We start from the raw sequence: 8,904 nt of genomic DNA on the forward strand, positions 1-8,904 counted from the left end.
ATGTCTGAATTCACTCCTCGTGGGTTCAGAGGCAAGTGATGGAAAAACACCATGCTGATCTTACCCCAGGTCCCTCCCAACCACAAACACCCCTAATCCCACAGTATATATTGTTAAAGGACTTCAGTGGCGTGTTTGTATTTCTACAACCAATTCTGTAAATATGGACCAACACCAGATTCTGTGCTGTGGGGGCCAGCTGCGGCTTAAGAAAAACTAACTTTTATTAGTTTTCATTTCTCTGTTCTGGAAACCGTGGGGGTTTTCGAGATGCAGTCTGTTTGTGGAGAGACTAACTGAATTCTGTGTAGAGTGCAAGTTACCTCATCCTGGCTTCTACAGTTGGACAGTGTAAGATTTAACTGAGGACACTTACTCTGCCAGCCATCTAATTAACACACGTGATGTATTTTCCCCATTTATGTACCTCGGACTTACAGAACACACAAAACAGATCTCCCTGTCCCCTTGAGACCATTCACACTTTACCCCTTTTGTTCTACACCCGAAAAGTATCACCTCCAGCCAGGGCCGAAGGTAAACACCTCAAGCTGATTGGTGGTAGAAAATCAGATTTAGTTTGAAATTAGCTTATAGTTATAGATGATGGACTGGTCACCTTGAGATGATTAGTTCTTGGACAGACCAGGATGGTACTTTAGCGCAGAAATGTTGCCGGTAACCCACACAACTTACATAACCCAACAGTTTGAGCAGTAGATATGCACTGAGAGCTATCCAGGGAGCCACCTTCAAAGTTAAATGTATTTATTTCTTTGTCTTTGTGAGAATTAAGGATCAAGTCTCTAGTTTTACACATTTTTTGTTTTAACTATGCTCAGTATACTGAGGTTTAGAGATGTTGCAGGACACCCGGCCCCTCTTCCCTTACACCTCTCTACCACCATCTCCCCAAAAACTTCCCATCTATCCCTGTTCAAAATCAGTACCCTGCAATGTCTGATGTGCATTACGGATGTGTAATTCAGAGGAGCCAGTCCTGTCCTTGCGCTGCAAAAAAAACGCATTTTCTGTAAGAATTATAGTTCTCCAGCGGGAACATTTGTCTTAAGTAAGAATGTACAAGATTAGTTTCTCATGAGAGCTCTTACCTAACTCCCATTTTTCTAAGGCTTATTACAAGGAACTGTCTTGACAAGAAAAAATATCTCAAAGTGAGAGAAAGGCTTTACTTTTTAGAGAAAAATGAGGGTCAGGAAGTTTGTCTTACAATAACAGAATACTTCAGAAATTAATGGTAAGTTTTCCTATCTTTAGAATAATAATGTCCCCTCAGATAGACAGCTATGAGACAAGGAACATGAGGTCACCTCTTCAGTGAGCTATTGTTGCCTGGTCTGCAGAGGTTATCTGGCATTGAGGGGATGGAGCTGCCCCCCCCCCCATCCCACCAAATATCACTCTCCATATCACATGATCTGGCCTAACCCTTCCACCACCCTGCCTCCCCCCACCCATTGTGAAACAGAAACAGTTACTAATTTTTCTCCACTTTGGCCACATGCTGAAAAATAACAGCTTTCACTTAATTTCTGCCCCCCCCCTTTATGCCTCCAGCACCCCCGTACCCTTCATTCCCTCTCTATCTCTACCGCTCTCTCTCCTTCTCTCTATTCAAATCAATACAAAATGCTTTCCAGGCAAGACATAGATGTAATGTGTACACTACCAAAGCTTAAAATCAATAATAAACGCCTCTCTCTCCCCGTCTCTCCCACTTTTTCTTTCTCTACCCGTTTGTTTAACTGTCCATCTCTCCCACTCTCTCTCTCCATATAGCTATGGTTGTCTGTTTCTCCTACTCTCTCCCTGTCAGCACAAATGTACAGCTCTTTGCCTCTCAGTCTCCAGTCTTTTCTGCTTAGCCTTTGCCCACTTCACAATCAAAGATGAATCAAGTGCATCTGCTATGTGTATTTGTTCTGGGAGGAAAACATCCCTCCTCTCCTCTCTCCTCTCTTTCCTCCCCCTCCTCCCTCCTCTCCCTCTGTTCTGCATGTCAAGAGGAAGTAGCTGGGAATGCTTCAGAAAGCCCCTGCACCAACCCTACAAAAATAGCGCTCTTTACTGCTTCCATTGACCCTTCTTGACCTCCTCTCACCCCCCTCCACACACACCCACCCATCCATACACCCATCCAAACACACACACACACACACACACAGGACCAGCCACCCCTCCACCCTGAGCCATTTGGAGACTGCATTACCAGGCTGAGGTTGGCCACCTGCAGTAGTTTACGGGGGCAAGAGAGATGGAAAAACTACTCCCTGTTTAACCATTTCCCATGTCATAGTGGGGGCAGCGATGGAAAGTCTGAGGGGAACAAGACATTGCTGAGCATGAGGGGGTTAGAATGGGGGTAAAACAGTAGAATGGGGAAGTGTGTGGAATTTGCTCACCAACGCATACAAGTGCTACAACTGCACTGAACATATACAGTTTATATGTTTATACCTTTATTCCAACCCACTGCGTTACCCATACAATAAACAAAACTGCTGACAGAATGGGGGTCAGGGGGAGGCCATATGATATGAAGTAGTGTTCACATATTTTCTTGTGCCATTAAGTGCACCTCATGCAAAGTAAACCTGAGAACAAGGCACCTATAACCTGGGCATCCCCCAGTTAGGGGGGGGGAGCACAAAAGCAAAATTCCCACATAAAACGCCTACACAAGATCTAACAGTGCTGTCTTTCAGCAGCTTTCCTTTCTCATCCTTGACTTTAAAAATAAAAATAAAAGTGTTTTTTCAGCTCAGGGTTTTCAGCCTTTTCGTGACAGCTGTGACTGTCTGGACTTGCACACCAAAACCACACTGCTCACACCAGTACGCACTGTGATATGCATCCAACAGGCTGGTCTGCAAAGCCACTGAGTGGACTCCTATCATGGTGGAGCAGAAACCACCCAGGTGACAGGAGAGAGACCATACAGCTGGGACAGTGCAGTATATTAATACACCCGCATGGCACTTCAGCCTGAGAAAACCAGCTGCATCAGCACCTTCGGTTGAAACAGTGATGTGGAGGGATGCTAAGGTTCAGCATCTGAGTGCCCGGGCCCACCTGGCCCCAGTCCCTGACCCTGCCACCCTGACAGTTTCCATCTCTACTGAGCAGAACACTCTGTGGACCGCATCTGGCCAGCAGCCCTGCCAATACCCACTACTAACCACCACTCCACAGAGCTACCCCAGGAAGGCAAGAAAATGCTTCATTTAAAAAAAAAAAAAAACCTCCAAAAACAAATTTCAAAGGCTGGAGCAGAGAGCAAAGCTTTTGTGGTCTGTTTTACAAACGTGTTACTTGTGTATTCCTTAAAAAGGGACTCTGTTGCCACATGGAGTTTCTGAGACAGGTATAAAACCATGCATCTGATTTCACACTGAGGCATTCTGGTACATATCTAGGAAACCCGACTGAAGAACAAAACAAGAGTTCTGTTGCCATGGCTCTCACACATTGCAAGTTTCAAAATCATTTAGCAGAGCATTTTTTCCCACTTTTAGACTCGATACAAATGAAACTGATCTGAAGTTTTCACCCCCACCGCCCTCTCACGGGGCAGACCAAGAAATAAATCCAAGTGCTGCTTTTCCATCAGAAACAAAATCCTTTAAATTAAATTTGGTGACCTCCTGGGCAGAGTATGAAAGCCATTAATGCAATCATCATCGTTCATTTTATTTGGCAAAACAGAGTTTTGTTAATATACTGTAGTCCAGGGGCACGATTACAAAAGTCCCCCTGCACAACAGAACTGAAGACTCCCTTCTAAAGAGCCAAGGACTCGTTGGAATCGTGCGTTCCTCTCATTTTCCCTGCACATTCATTGGCTGCCGTTAGAATAAGTTATTGTTCTGTAAATAGCGAGGCAAAAGCCCGCTGTGCGTCTCGTGTCTCTCGCTCATGCCGATCTTGTTTCAATAAAATCATTCCTGCTTCACGCTCCGCAATGCCCCAGGCTGTGGAGTTATGCTGCATGCTCACACTCACACACTCTCTCACACTCTCACACACTCTCTCACACTCTCTCACACTCTCATACATTCTCTCACACACACTCACACACTCTCTCACACTCTCTCACACTCTCTCACACTCTCTCACACTCTCTCACACTCTCTCACACACATTCACTCACACTCACACTCACTCACACACACACACACACACACACACACGCTCACACGCTTGCTCACATGCTTCCTCACACACACACACACACACACACACACACACACACTGTCACATTTTTGCATTTACACACACACACTCATACCAGGTTGCGCTGGGTCTGTTGAGTGTTCCTCAGACTCAGAGCTGAGGGGAGCTGGGCTCTACGATGTCGCCTGCCCCAACCCCTCCAGCTCTGACCCCAAACTCATCGTCTTCCATTATCTCAAAGGAGAGGATAAAGGCGCTTGACACAGAGCAGAGTCCCCGCACCCCCCCCTCTTAAAAACACACACATGATAAATCTTCCCCAGGTCCACCCAGGGTTCTCCCAGCACAGCAAAGCCGGCAGGTCTGAAGGAGGTAAGGTTTCCATCTTGGCAACCTCCTCTCTAACTCTGTCTCTCTCTCTCTAACTCTCTCTCTTTCATTTTCTCCTCATCTTTCTCTCTCCCTCCCATCCATCTATTTGCCTCTGTGCTGTGGTGGACGGCATTGCAATCAGGCTGTTCCTCTCACACAGCTAACCCCCTCCTCCTTTCCCTCACAGTACAGTAGGTTGTTAAGTTGATGAGGGAGATGGAGGAGGGTGGTGACCTCTCTACTTTAAAACCCTTCTGTAACACCCCCCTCCCCCAGCTCCTGTAGGCCTAATGGATACAGCATCTGTTCCTGATCTCCCTATAGATCGGTCCCGTGTAGATAGATTACTTCTCCACATCTCCTGGCTGCCCTTAGTCAATGCCGCACATACCTGAGATCTCTTACTTTCTGAAGGGGAGAAGACAGAAGGGATTCACATGCTACATAAAGCAACGATCACCGGGGAATAGACTCCCTAGCGATGAAAGAAGCAGAGTAAAAAATGTATGGAAGACACGGACGGTCACTTCAGATAGGACTGATTCAAAATCACCCCAATTCAAAAATAATTCGGTGACGTCTAATCTGTGAGCAAGACGAGCAAGGTTTATATCTGAGTGTCTGCTGAAGCGTTCAACAAACTTTATAATTATCTAAATCCTTGGGCAACTCAGTGATGATGACTCATTTGAGTACTGACAGAAGTGGATTTGAGACTTCCTGTGGTCTGAACTATCCCACACTGACCTCCACCAGACGCAAGCCTTTATCACAAAATAACCTCTCAGATTTGATTGGAGATCCACACAGTCTAATTAAAGTAAACTGCAGTCAAGGAGAAAATGCACCCCAAAAATAAAACCACAGCGGACCACACAGACCTGGAAATGTGAGAGAGAGAAAGAAAGCGAGAGGGCCTTGTCTGTGGTAAAAAATAAACATGTCTGATAAAACAGGGCATAAAACGGGCGAAGGCGCGCGCATTCCTCAGGTCTGACTCAGTCCTCGGAACGTGGTTCCACCGCGGGGACGACGACGGGGCCAGTCCCGCACCGTGTGGGAAACCCGCGGATCCGAGAGGCTCGTCAGGATCTGTCAGGAGCTCCAGGCTCCCGACTCCCAAAGTTTGTTTAGACTAGCTGGGCCCGAGAAGTGGTTTTATTTTTTTTTTTTTCGTGTGGACTGCATCGTTTGAAGAGAGGGATGAAGGAGGGACTGAGGGAGATCTGGTCAGGGAGGGTAGAAGGGAGATGGTGTGGCTCTTTGATGTGCTGTCCATCGGGGGTGGGGTGGGGGTGCTGGAATGTGAGGAGGGATGAGCACAGACGTGGAGATGAAACGCAGGGTTTTGTGCTCGACACGGGGGAGGGCGGCGGCAGCAGGAGAAACGAGGACCACAGAGAGAATAACAATTAGCTATTCACAGTCAGACCTTCAGGGAGGCTGCACAGTGCATAAAACTCACTTAAAGCTCCCATAAATTGAAACTTCACTCCATTCAACGCTGTATTGATTTTTTTTTTTAAACCTAACACTTGAACGTGACATGAGAAATGATGTCAGAGAGCAGCAGGGTGTAGCGACATCTTTAAATAGACCAGTTTCTTTGTGCCATTTTAGCCTGATTGACTGCTGACGGACCTATTTTCTACAGAGAAAAATAAACTACTTCAGGACTGTTATATAAATGTACTAACAGTGCTGTACTGTGCATTTTGCTCTCATTACAAGGACACGTAGCTGATGCTGCAGCTTTCAGACATGCTGGTTACTCAGAAGCTAACAACACAACCTCGTCACGAACAGTCAGTCGACCGTGACGAAGGCTGTCTCCACCCCAAAACCTGTTGTCCGATTCACAGTCCCCCTGTTTCCTGGAGTTAGTCTGCAGCTCAAGCAGCAAGCCCCCCCCCCCCCCACCCACCCGTCTAACCTCCTCATTGACCTTCAACCCCAACACCCCTCCTCCCCCACCCCCAGGGGGTGCTGCACTGGGGTTTTGCCAGGCCTCCTCAGCCTGTACCCATCTTCCCAAAGACTCCCGAGTGAAAACTGTCCCACTGACAGTTAAAATGGGAGCAACCGAAAGTGTCCCTCAGGTGAGCTCAACAAGGGAGGTCTGAGACCAAGCAGCATAAGTGGAAAGCGCCGGAGGTCAGAGGTCACCCTTCCGCTCACTTTGTTGTCTCGTCCTCTCACCATCCTGTTTTTTGAAAGTCCATCCCATTTCTGACCTTGGCTTGTTGGATTATATAAATTTTTATTTCTGGTTTAGGCACCCTTATTGTAGTCAACTTGCAGGGAGTAAGACAAAACACAGTAATACTGAACTTCACAAAATCGGAAAATTATGAAGTGAATCATGGCCCAGAGAACATACCGCAAAATCAAATTGCCACGCGACTTAGATTAGAACTGGATAGAATGTACATACACATTCTTTTTCCCCAAGAAAATCATGTCAGTGGCTTTATTCGGTCTGTCCATTACTCCTCTTGAATGGCTGTTTGCATTTATCTAGCCATTTGAGCTGCTTCTCACTAACAGCATACTATTACCTACCAGCATTATTTCTCAGGGGAATAATTTCTTGGATAATTTCATATCTTGAGCTCCATTTCATGAAATGTACCATATCATGAGCAGATCACCTAACGCCTACAACTTGCCGTGCGAGAGTTGCAATTTAAGAGATATACAATGGAATTTTCCTGAAGCCAAATACTTTGCCCAAATAACAGTCAAAAGAGTTTTCAAACCTGTAAATACCAGATAGTGGGTATCGTGTCTTCATCACTGCTGTGCAATGCTACCCTAAAGTACATTAAGGTACACCGATCTGTACATCTGTGGGATATCGCTCAGTTCCTGGAACTGAAACTCGTAAAAAGAACTAACCAGCTTCCACCCACCCCTGAGGACTCAAAATTGTTGAAACCAATTTCTGTATGTGATTCGTGGAATTCCCAGGTCTCATCACAAGAGCGTTTCAGTGATCAGGGCCATATCTGCAACTTCTTCACTGATCTCTGCAAAATCCACAGGGGTGTAAAGCTTCTGCTGTTTGCTGATCAGATGCTCTGGATATGATGTTATCATTGCCATGCTCATTTTCAGAGCTCAGAGCGGCACAACTGCTAAGCAACCGTGTTCACGACTAACAAAGCAAAACATCTTATGAAAAAGAGAGCGAGGGACAGACAGGGAGAAGGAGAGAGCCGTTTTCTGTGCAGAAGACAGTTCAGGTGGGTTACTTATGGAACTGACTGAAACTTAAAGACCTGAGTATCTGTTGCATAGCCAAGCAGGAAAGACACAGATGTATTTCCCGCTGGTCAAGCTGCTGGAACCCCACGCAGCTAATCACAGACCAGCTCCTTTCAGCACCGCATCTTGCAGGGTCGGAGTCTTTAGTAGCGTTTTTAAGAGGTCTTGCTGCACACATGATGTTCAGACTCACTATCCACAAGCTACTAATAACAGCAAATCTGCGCATATTAGACATTGTCTTGCGATTTGACCGGCTAAGAACCTCAACAGGACTACCATTCCAGCAAAGGTGAGACCCAGCCCCTGGAACCACCCCAAAACTATGTACACACTGTTTCTATTTCTAGCAAGTTCTTCCATCCCTTCCTCCTTCTCCCTCCCCCTTTCTCTCTTCATGGCAGGAAGACATTCACAAAATGCCCATAGATATTAATGCATACACACAGCTTGGATTCCTTGAATGCTTGAGCACTTCACACTTTGCATGTTGTGACAGCCTGGAGTCTTAGAGTATTACAGCTCTGCACTGTGGGTTAGTGACTCCCAGATGGACCATCCCTATGGAGCCCATAAGTAAGGTACTTAAATACATACGTAAGGTACTTAAATCGCATTACTCCAGCAGAAATCCAGCTGTGCAAATGAGCTAAAGAATGAAAAAGGAAATTATGACCTCTGTACCGTAAGTCATCGTGAATAAGAGTGTCTGCAAACTTAACATTTCACACAATCCAAGAAATATGATGAAATATGGTAATGTGCAAGCCCCCCCCCCCACACACACACACACACACACACTCACACTCACACTCACACTCACACTCACAGTCACAGTCACAGTCACAGTCACAGTCACACTCATAGTCACACTCGCACGCACACACACACTCACACACTCACTCACACACACACACACACACACACACACACACACACACACACACACACACACACTCACACACTCACTCACACACACACACACACACACACTCACACTCACACTCACACTCACACTCACACTCACACTCACACTCACACTCACACTCACACTCACAGTCACACTCGCAC

This window comes from Megalops cyprinoides, chromosome 16, assembly GCF_013368585.1.
Source record: "Megalops cyprinoides isolate fMegCyp1 chromosome 16, fMegCyp1.pri, whole genome shotgun sequence".
Classification (NCBI taxonomy): Eukaryota; Metazoa; Chordata; class Actinopteri; order Elopiformes; family Megalopidae; genus Megalops; species Megalops cyprinoides.